Here is an 11,750-nt window from a genome sequence, read left to right on the forward strand (position 1 = left end):
TTGGTGCAATTTTGCGCTTTTTTTTTTTTTTTGGCGCAATTCACCGCCAAGAAATTTTGTACATGGAAAACACACATAGCAATGTCAGAAAATGTAATGGTGTCAAAATACATTAAAAAAAAATTTGGTGAAAGCATTGACACCTACGGGGCTGCGCACTACTATCCTGCGACATAGTTGTCTCTTAGGGACCTTCACCCTCCGTTGAGCCAGCATTGGACATGGCCACACAGGTTCTGGAAAGGTAAGCACTAAAGCAGCGGTCTTCAAACTGTGGCCCTCCAGATGTTGCAAAACTACAACTCCTAGCATGCCCGGACAGCCAACGGCTGTCCGGGCATGCTGGGAATTGTAGTTTTGCAACATCTGGAGGTCCGCAGGTTGAAGACCACTGCACTAAAGTAACCAAAAAAAAAAAACCACTCAAGTTAAAGATAAAATCCATTTCACATGATATATATATACAGTGGTCCCTCAAGTTACTATATGAATTGGTTCCAGGATGACCATTGTATGTTGAGACCAGAACTCTATGGAAACCTGGTAATTGGTTCTAAAGCCACCAAAATGTCATCCAAAAATAGGAAAAAGTGAGGATTAAAGAAAAATAAGTAGATAACTAATATAGATAAAGCAAATCCTTATATATAAAAGTAATAAAGATCTGCTGGGAGCTGTAAATCACTGTCTATGTCAGTGTTTCCCAAACAGGGAGCCTCCAGCTTTTGCAAAACTACAACTCCCAGCATGCCCGGACCACCAAAGGCTGTCCGGGCATGCTGGGAGTTGTTGTTTTGCAACAGATGGGGGCACCCTTCTTGGGAAACACTGGTCTATGTAGAGGACAGGAGCTTCTTCGGGGTCCTGTACAGAACACGCAATGTCCTAAAAAGAGTAACATGGAGTCGCCCTCACCTGGTGTCCAAAGGAGCAGGTAACCCTGGTACAGGTAAAGAGTACAGAAAATGTAGTATCTCTCTGTACTGTAGGGAGGCGCTACCAGACATCAGTCAGTGCATACGCTTAAGTAATACAGGTGTTTTATCAGTAAAATGCCCATTCTGATTGGTCAGATCTTCCGGTCATTGACACATTTCATAGATCTGGACTCTCTCTACATTGTATGTTGAGTCTGGTTTCAACTTACAATGGTCCAGAAAAGACCATTGTATGTTGAGGCCATTGTAAGTTGAGGGATCACTGTATATGTGTATATATATATATATATATATATAAACCCCACAAAAGAAAATAACTTACGTCGCTTGCTGATATACTGCAGGAGGGACTCCGAAATGGCTGCTCTACAGGGTAAAATACGCGTCCTCTGTGGGGGTAAGTTCTGTGTAAAAGGCGCTGTGAACAGCTGATTTCAACATTTGAGCCAAAATTACTAACAACTTGCACCAAATGATAAATTTGGTGCATGTCCACGAAAATCAAAGTGAAAAAAAAAGGGTAAAAAGAAACTGTCAACAGGCAAAATTGATAAATACCCCCCCCCCCCCTATATTTTTAATAGTTTGAATGACCCTTTATAGAATAAAAGTGGAAACAGTGCTCCCAGACATAGCTATATGGCCTATTCTAGCTCCCGGCTGGCAGTGAATGTACAGAAAATACAAGTGTTTCTATGTGATCCTCTTATTGGCTGAGGGGGATTAATTAAACCACAAGCTTCTCAAGCGCTCTCTGTGTCTGCCAAAGGGAGTAAGTGGCTTTAAGAGCTGTTCCTTTAATCCCACTTCATCACTTTCATTTCCTGCTACCATAGGGATCTCATGTCGTCCACTTTAAAGTCTTTGTGAGCCCGACCTGCCGCTTGCTTTATATCAATATATGGCTTGCTGCATTCCGACATACGATTTGCATCTGGAGAAGCTTGGCGCAGTGCGGTCCAACTTCCGCACAAGGCTTTGGTAGCATCATAAAGTATCAGAGGCCCTGAGATTAGACTACAGAATGACATGTTCAATACAGTAAACTTAAAGGGAACCAATCATCAGATTTTACCCTATAAAATGCTTGGCAAAGCGTTATATAGGGTAAAATTGTTGTCCTCACCATTCCCGGGGTACGCTCCTGCCCCCAGGGATGGTGAAGATATGAAGTTATAAACTAGTCACCGCCGCCGCCGTAAGTAGTCACCTGGGCGGGGAGCTCTTCTCATCTACTCCTGTTCTTCGGCCGGGAGCGACGCCCCCTCCGCTTGATTGATGGGCAGCGTCATCACTCTGCTCCGTCTGTTCAGTGAGCGGAACAATGACGCGGCCCATCAATCAAGCGGAGGGGGCGTCGCTGCCGGCCGAAGAACGGGAATAGGTGAGTGGAGCTCCCCGCCCAGGTGACTACTTACGGTGGTGGCGGTGACTAGTTTTTAACTTCATATCTTCACCATCCCTGGGGGCAGGAGCATCCCCCGGGAATGGTGAGGACAACAATTTTACCCTATATAACGCTTTGCCAAGCATTTTATAGGGTAAAATCTGATGATTGGTTCCCTTTAAAGAGTACCTGTCACCAAACTAAACTTTTAATATATTGTTCCTTATGTAATTATAAGACATGGTGAGGCACAGCTCTCACAGGCTTCAGTGACATTGCTCCTGCTGGGGAACACCCACTTTCTCCTGCCGGGAGCTCACACAATGTGAGCAAGGTAAAAGGTATGATACAGAGCTTTTTAACCCCTTAAGGACGCAGCCCTTTTTCACCTTAAGGACTGAGCCCTTTTTCGCAATTCTGACCACCGTCACTTTACGAATTAATAACACGAAAACGCTTTTACCGAATATTCTGATTCTGAGATAGTTTTTTCGTGACATATTCTACTTTATTTTGGTGGTAAATTTTCGGCGTTAATTGCATCCTTTTTGGTGAAAAATCCCAAAATTTCATGAAAATTTTGAAAATTTTGCATTTTTCTAACTTTGAAGCTCTCTAATTGTAAGGAAAATGGATATTCCAAATACATTTTATTTTTCTTCACAAATACAATATGTCCACTTTATGTTGGCATTATAAAATGGACATACTTTTGCTTTTTGAAAAAATTAGAGGGCTTCAAAGTAGAGCAGCAATTTTCAAAAATGTCATGAAAATTGCTAAATCTGAAGGGACAGATGTTACAGAACTAGAACTCCCAGCAGGCCTGGGCAGTCGAGGCATGCTGAGAGTTGTAGTTTGGCAACATCTGGAAGGCTACTGTTTGGGCACCACTGTAACAGTGGTCCCCAAACTGTGACCCTCCAGATGTTGCAAAACTACAACTCCCAGCATGCCCAGACAGCCTTCGGCTGTCTGGGCATGCTGGGAGTTGCAGTTTGGCCCCCCTAGTGGTTGCCACAGTAAAAATCAATTTACTTTCACTTTCAATTCCCCCCCCCCACTGTCGATTCCCTACCTGAGCAAAGATCCAGCAGGCTCCAGCGAAGATCCCAGGTTCCCAGGCATCTTCTCCTGCAGGTACGGCCTCCATCTTCTTCCCAGAGCCCCTTGACATCCAGGGGCGGGCATCCTGCGCTTCCGTTGGTCAGAACTCCGTTCTGAGTAATGGCAGGGGATAGGAGGAGATCGCAGCTGTGCGACCTCACTCCTATCCTTAAGGCTGATTGGGGCTGTTGCTGACAGCTCCGATCAGCCCTATTTTCCGGGTGATCGGGTCACCAGAGATCTGATCAGCCCGGAATTGGAGAAAATCGCATGTCTGAATTGACATGCGATTTTCAACGATCGCCGACATGGGGGGGTCTCAGGACCCCCCTGGGCGATGTGTCAGGGTGCCTGCTGAATGATTTCAGCAGGCATCCGGCTCCGGTCCCCAACCGGCTAGCGGTGGGGATCGGATTTCCCATGGGTCCTTAAGGACTCGGAATGCAGGGCGTATCCATAAGCCCTGTGTCCTGAAGAGGTTAAAGCTCAGAATTCTTTTTAATTGAAAAAAAAAAAAAAAAAACACTATTTTTTTTAAGTGTTAGGAGTAGTTAGGGAATATGATCTGAGTTAGTTTAGAAAATATGGTTTGATGACAGGTACTCTTTAACCCCTTAAGGACGCAGGGTTTTTCAGTTTTTGCACTTTAGTTTTTTCCTCTTTACCTTTTAAAAATCATAACCCTTTCAATTTTCCCCCTAAAAATCCATATAATGGCTTATTTTTTGCATCACCAATTCTACTTTGCAGTGACCTTAGTCATTTTACCCAAAAATTCACCGCGAAACGGGAAAAAAAATCATTGTGCGACAAAATCAAAGAAAAATGCCATTTTGTAATTTTTGGGGGCTTCCGTTTCTACGCAGTACATATTTCTGTAAAAATGACACCTTATCATTATTCTGTAGGTCCATACGATTAAAATGATACCCTACTTATATAGGTTGGATATTGTCCTACTTTGGAAAAAAATCATAACTACATGCAGGAAAATGTATACGTTTAAAAATGTCCTCTTTTGACCCCTATAACTTTTTTATTTTTCCACGTACAGGGCGGTATGAGGACTAATTTTTTGCTCCGTGATCTGAAGTTTTTATCAGTACCAGTTTTGTTTTGATCGGACTTTTTGATCACTTTTTATTCATTTTTTAATAGTATAAAAAGTTACCAAAAATACGCTTTTTTGGACTTTTGATTTTTTTTACCTGTACGCCATTGACCATGCGGTTTAAATAACAATATATTTTTATAGTTCAGACATTTACACACGCGGCGATACCACATTTGTTTATTTTTATTTACACTGTTTTATTTTTTTTATGGGAAAAGGGGGGTGATTCAAACTTTTATTAGGGAAGGGGTTAAATTACCTTTATTAAAGGGGTTCTCCCTTGTTTATACTGTTTTTTGTTATTATGTTTGTGTGTTATGTGTGTATAAGTATGTGTTTTTTTTATGTGTGTTGTGATTATGTATATATACATAATCACAACACACACAAAAAAAACACATACTTATACACACAAAACACACAAACATAATAACAAAAAACAGTATAAACAAGGGAGAACCCCTTTAACACTTTTTTTTTGCAGTGTTATAGGTCCCATAGGGACCTATAACACTGCATACACTGATCTCTCATGCTGATCACTGGCGTGTATTAACACGCCTGTGATCAGTGTTATCGGCGCTTGACTGCTCCTGCCTGGATCTCAGGCACGGAGCAGTCATTCGTCGATCGGACACCGAGGCAGGTAAGGGCCCTCCCGGTGTCCTGTAAGCTGTTCGGGACGCCGCGATTTCACCGCGGCGGTCCCGAACAACTCAACTGAGCAGCCGGGTTACTTTCACTTTCACCTCAGACGCAGCGGCCAGCTTTGATCGCCGCATCTGGAGGGTTAATACAGGGCACCAGCAGCTACCATCACTGTTGCTCAACCATCGGCCATCAAGACTCCATCTAGGATTTTCATACAGCCCCCAAATCGTCCCCTGATGAAGGGGGGGGGGGGGGGTGGGGGTGGGGGGGGGCGTGAAACGTGTTGGGACATTCCTTGTCAGCCTTCATAATTTTGATAAGTATATTTTTTTTTTTTAGATACATATATCTCGCTTGTTTATAGACCCTAAGTGGCGGTGTTGGTTTTTACTGCTGTACTGTAGTTATTTTTCTGACGTCATCAATTGAATTTTTCTGATACAGTACACAAAGGTTTTGAATTTTATTGATAATAATGGTAGTGCTCTTCTTACATCTGAGTTACTATGCCATTTAGAGTATATATCTTTAAACAGCCAGAGCACGCATTGGGAGATATTTGTATAAGCAACCTAGCCTGCTTGAGCTATATCTGGTTATTCATTGTATAGCTAGGATTTTTCCTTCCTATCCATTTAGCTAATTAGGGCTCCCCAGTGAGACAGTTAGCCTCTTTCCTATATTGTCTTATATCAGGGCATATAGGTTAAGTGCAGACTAGGTTCCAGAGCGGGGCCGCCCTTATCAGGGCGTTAACTCCGCCTAGGGCTAGGCCTAGCAGTTAGGGGACACTAGGGAGAGTGGCAGGTAGTAGCCAATCACAACTACTGGGCCTGACCAATTCCCCTAGGACCTCCCCTGTGGTTACCCTTACCTATACCCCCACCTTTAGAGAGGACGACTATATAGAACCTAAACTATATCAACGGCTGACTAGGTTCATATTAATTATCATATTTTTTGGTGGTGTGATGTGGACCCCCAATGGTGTACTTATAGTCACTTCACATATTTTTTTCTTTTATTTATAGTTTTTTTGAGCAGGTTTTTTCTGCCATTTTAAACGCAACTAAATAAAGGTTAAGTCTTAGTGTTTTTTCGGTGACCCCTTAATTTACACACTAATAGTAATACTCTTTTGATGATTTTTTTTAAATTTTTTTTTGTTAATACAGGGCATCACCGCGATCGGTCATGTCCTGTATTAGCCGCGGGTCCCGGCTGTTGATAGCCGCTGGGACCGACCCGATATGACGCGGGGACACCGTGTGACCCCGTGGCATATCGCGGGAGACGGCGGAGGACGTAAATATACGTCCTTCGTCGTTAAGGGGTTAAAGGGATATTACCATTGGACAGATGCTCTTATAAAGGAGTACTCCAGTATAGGGTATGAGTAGCTGATCGCGGGGGGTCCGACAGCTGGGGCCCCTGTGATCACCGGGATTGGACCCTGGCACTCTCAGTGAGGAGCGCCTGCCCTCTACTGGTAAAACGCATGCGCTTCATTCATTTCTATGGGAGCACCAATGAGCTGTACTCGGGTCTTTTCGGCGCTCCTATAGGAATGAATGGAGCATGTGCCGGCTGCAGCACACGCTCCTCACTGAGCACTGGGTCCCATTCCAGTGAGCGCAGGGGGCCCGAGCGGTCAGACCCCCACGATCAGTTACTTATCCCCTTTTTGGGGGGGGGGGGGGAGGGAATGTATATTTTGGTTTTATCCTGGTTTTGTGGTGTACATTTGTCTCACAGTTTGTCTCAGTTGCTGTTTTAAGACTTTTCATTGCGACTTTTGCTTTAGAAGTTTTTCAAAAGGAACATACCAAGTGGTGATTTCAGGTGATATCCTGCAGTGGTAAGGAATTCATCATATGCGACTTTTTAGTTTGTTGCATCTTTTGTCGCAACTGCGCTAACTGAGGCGCAAATCTACACCAGCCGTGATTTGGCTTACAGAACTGACTGTGGACCGCATTTTAAAAAAAGTCGCACATTTTGTCGCAGGGAATAAAAAGTCGCACAAAAAAAATCAAAAATTGCCCTGCACCATGTCATAAATCTGGTGCACAGTCTCCACCACATGAATTAATGGGGTAAAAAAAAACGTATCCAAAAACTGTATAGAAAATCGTAGTGTGAACCCAGCCTTAGCAGGTTTTCACAAATTTTTTGTCAGTTTTGTTTAATACAATAGTATCAGTTTTATATTTCTCCCTTTTTCCTAGGCTTTTCCTACTCTAATGTGTAAAAACAATAAAAAAAGAAGAATAAAAAAAAAAGTATGATTAAAGAGAACAAAATGTGCATTGAGAGTAATGTTAAAACAACAAATATGATTTAGGACAAAAAAATGGTCAGTGATGGTTTTCCATGCAAAAATCTGATAAAAACTTAAACAGATCAAAATGGATGCATGAGTTGGATACTTTTTGTGAATAAATGTCGATGGATACGTCGAAATACAATTCTATATGATTTTTATGCATAAAATCATATACACTATGAAAGCTGTGGGATGTATAGCTCCTTAATAAATTTTTCTAAAAGAATCTTAATAAAAAGCAGAGGACTAGGACAGTCTTCAAAGAGGGTTCCAGAAATATGCATTGATGTCCTTTCTTATCCACCACTTACCTATGTTTAAGTCGAGTCCAAAGCCCTGAGACAGGGCAGCGCTTCAGGACTTCTTGCCCATTCACTGGAATAAGAGGCTCACAATCAGAGGTGGCACATTCATAGCCTATCCTTATGTATTTTTCCCATAGTATTTTTATCTTTATCTGTTTGTAGTATATGGATATACTAGATATACACTGCTCAAAAAAATAAAGGGAACACTAAGATAACACATCCTATGTCTGAATGAATGAACTAATCGTATGAAATACTTTCGTCTTTACATAGTTGAATGTACTGACAACAAAATCACACAAAAATTATCAATGGAAATCAAATTTATCAACCCATGGAGCTCTGGATATGGAGTCACACTCAAAATCAAAGTGGAAAACCACACTACAGGCTGATCCAACTTTGATGTAATGTCCTTAAAACAAGTCAAAATGAGGCTCAGTAGTGTGTGTGGCCTCCACGTGCCCGTATGACCTCCCTACAATGCCTGGACATGCTCCGGATGAGGTGGTGGATGGTCTCCTGAGGGATGTCCTCCCAGACCTGGACTAAAGCATCCGCCAACTCCTGGACAGTCTGTGGTGCAACATGGCGTATCAGATTCAGGTTTGGGGAACGGGGGGGCCAGTCCATAGCACCAATGCCTTCCTCTTGCAGGAACTGCTGACACACTCCAGCCACATGAAGTCTAGCATTGTCTTGCATTAGGAGGAACCCAGGGCCAACGGCACCAGTATATGGTCTCACAAGGGGTCTGAGGATCTCATCTCGGTACCTAATGGCAGTCAGGCTACCTCTGGCAAGCACATGGAGGACTGTGCAGCCCCCCAAAGAAATGCCACCCCACACCATTACTGACCCACCACCAAACCGGTCATGCTGAAAGATGTTGCAGGAAGCAGAACGTTCTCCACAGCGTCTCCAGACTCTGTCACATGTGCTCAGTGTGAACCTGCTTTCATCTGTGAAGAGCACTCGGCGCCAGTGGCGAATTTGCCAATCTTGGTGTTCTCTGGCAATTTGCCAAACATCCTCCACGGTGTTAGGCTGTAAGCACACCCCCACCTGTGGACGTCGGGCCCTCATACCACCCTCATGCAGTCTGTTTCTGACCGTTTGAGTGGACACATGCACATTTGTGGCCTGCTGGAGGTCATTCTGCAGGGCTCTGGCAGTGCTCCTCCTTGCACAAAGATGGAAGTAGTGGTCCTGCTGCTGGGTTGTTGGCCTCCTCCAGGTCTCCTGATGTACTGGCCTGTCTCCTGGTAGTGCCTCCATGCTCTGGACACTACGCTGACAGACACAGCAAACCTTCTTGCCACAGCTCGCATTGATGTGCCATCCTGGATGAGCTGCACTACCTGAGCCACTTCTGTGGGTTGTAGACTCCGTCTCATGCTACCACTAGAGTGAAAGCACCGCCAGCATTCAAAAGTGACCAAAACATCAGCCAGGAAGCATAGGAACTGAAAAGTGGTATGTGGACACCACCTGCAGAACCACTCCTTTATTGGGGGTGTCTTGCTAATTGCCTATAATTTCCACCTGTTGTCTGTTCCATTTGCACAACAACATGTGAAATTGATTGTCAATCAGTGTTGCTTCCTGAGTGGACAGTGGGATTTCACAGAAGTGTGAGTGACTTGGAGTTACATTGTGTTGTTTAAGTGTTCCCTTTATTTTTTTGAGCAGTGAACATAATGTTTAAAGTAAGTTTGCTTGAATCTTTTACACTCTGAGTCAGTCTATTACAGTTTACTAGTATTTATGGTAAAAGGATCTCCTGAGCCCAGGATTTGTCATGATGACCTAAGCATATAGATCTCCCACCATAATATAACATGTCCTTGCATTCCTGTCAGAAGCATGATAACATTAGTATGGAATGGAAATGTGCAAAATGTTCTCCCCCTTCTCTATGTTCCCGGTCATCTGTATGCACACAAGTATGTAAACTAAGATGTGAGACAGTAACAGAAATGATTGTCATGAATTGCTACATTTCCACTAAGATACCTGTCATATGTGTGTACAGTGATCCCTCCACATACGATGGTAATTCGTTACAAATGAACCATCGTTACTTGAATCCATCATATGTTGAGGGATCCGTGCAATAGTAATATAGAAAGTTATACTCACGTGTCCCCGCCGCTCCGGACCGTCACCGCTGCCCTGGAACATCGCTCCCCATTAGGGATCGACCGATTATCGGTATGGCCGATATTATCGGCCAATATTCACGATTTTGGACGTTATCGGCAATTACCTTGACGATAAGGCCCCCCGCACCTCCGGGACCCCCGTGCCGTCCAGAGACCGCCGCTGCCCCATTGCCTCCCCCATCTCCGGTTTTATGGTTTTATAATTACCTGTACCCGGGGTCCATGCTACTTCTGGCTCCTGCTGCGTCCTGTGTTACAATGTGCGCTGCGCAATGACGAGTGACGTCCTCAATGCGACGTCACCGTCAGTGCACACAGTGACAGCGCAGGAGGACGCCGCTGGAGCCAGAAGTAGCACGGACCCGGGAACAGGTAATTATAAAACCGGGAATGGGGGAGGCAATGGGGCAGCGCGGTGGGGTGTGTGGTGGTGGTGGTGGGGGGGCGGTGATAGGACTCAGGAGGACTCCAGGACAGGCAGAGGGAGAGAAGCGGGGTGGTCTCTGGCGGCGGCGGTCTATGGCACCGCAAAAGCCGCTGCAGTTCATTGATTTAAAGTGCCCGCTTTAAATCAATGATCTGCAGCGGTGTCGCTGGGGGAGGGGTTTGTGATAAATAGCCGATAACTTATACCGGAATATTGGTATAAGTTATTGACTATCGGCCCTAACCTCCCCAGAGTATCAGTATCGGTATCTGCCCTAAAGAATCGATATCAGTCGATCCCTACTCCCCATTGCCGTCATCACATCCCCGGGGTGTCCCCGCCCCTCCGGACCGTCACTGCTGTCTGGGATCGTTGCTCTTCATCACCGTTATCACGTCGCTGCGCACGCCGCTCCTATTGGATGACAGGACGACGTGTGCGGCGACGTGATGACGACGAAGGAGAGCAATGGCTATGCAGCGGAGCCTCAAGAGGACGTTCCAGAGCGGCGGGAACAGGTGACTGACACTTACCAGAGCACATTAAACAGCTATCTGGCAGCAGCTGAAGCAGTCAGCGCTGCCGGATAGCGGTTTATGCGATGGCCCCAACATACAAAAGCATCGTATGTTGATGCTGCCTTCAACATGCGATGGGCTATGTTGTGGTGCTTGTTTTGGAAAATTAAGTAGCTATGCTTTTTTTTTAATACTGGATGGTAAAGGTTTCACCAGTTCCAGATATTGTCAAGATTTTGCAAAGCTTTTCAAATGTCCAAGCACTGATCTTGACAGTAGCGTTGCTATAGGGGGGGGGGGCAGTCCACACCGGGTGACACCCTGACGTACCCAGATGCTATCCCACACTTACATTCATCCCATCCTCCCCTGCTGACCCCAGAGCTCTCCTTCCTGACAGCCCTATATCAGGGACACATGGAGCAGCAAGAGAACAGCTCCGCAGAGGCTGCAGGGCTAAAGGACCTTCTGTGACCTTTGACCATGTGATCAGTCACATGGGGGGAGTCAGGCCGAGTATTCTGTGGTACTGTACTCCTAGGAAGGTGCAGGTAGTGAATACTGTGGCTATAGAGTGCATGTAGAGACCTCTGTGTGTGTGTGTGTAGTGCATGTAGAGAGCTGTGTGTGTGTGTAGTGCATGTAGAGAGCTGTGTGTGTGTGTGTGTGTGTAGTGCATGTAGAGAGCTGTGTGTGTGTGTGTGTGTGTAGTGCATGTAGAGAGCTGTGTGTGTATATGTGTGTGTAGTGCATGTAGAGAGCTGTGTGTGTGTGTGTAGTGCATGTAGAGAGCTGTGTGTGTGTGTGTA

General features: G+C 44.9%; 1 long non-coding RNA gene across 1 annotated transcript; it reads right to left on the minus strand.

The window, feature by feature from the left end:
- Positions 1-1,588: 1,588 nt before the first annotated feature.
- LOC130296333 (uncharacterized) lies at positions 1,589-11,341 on the minus strand. Its single transcript, XR_008849178.1, has 3 exons — positions 11,294-11,341; positions 7,835-7,898; positions 1,589-1,944 (listed from the first exon to the last, which is right to left on the minus strand). It is a non-coding gene; the product is annotated as an uncharacterized LOC130296333 (long non-coding RNA).
- Between the last annotated feature and the right edge of the window lie 409 nt (positions 11,342-11,750).

Source organism: Hyla sarda, chromosome 12 (genome assembly GCF_029499605.1).
Source record: "Hyla sarda isolate aHylSar1 chromosome 12, aHylSar1.hap1, whole genome shotgun sequence".
Lineage (NCBI taxonomy): Eukaryota > Metazoa > Chordata > Amphibia > Anura > Hylidae > Hyla > Hyla sarda.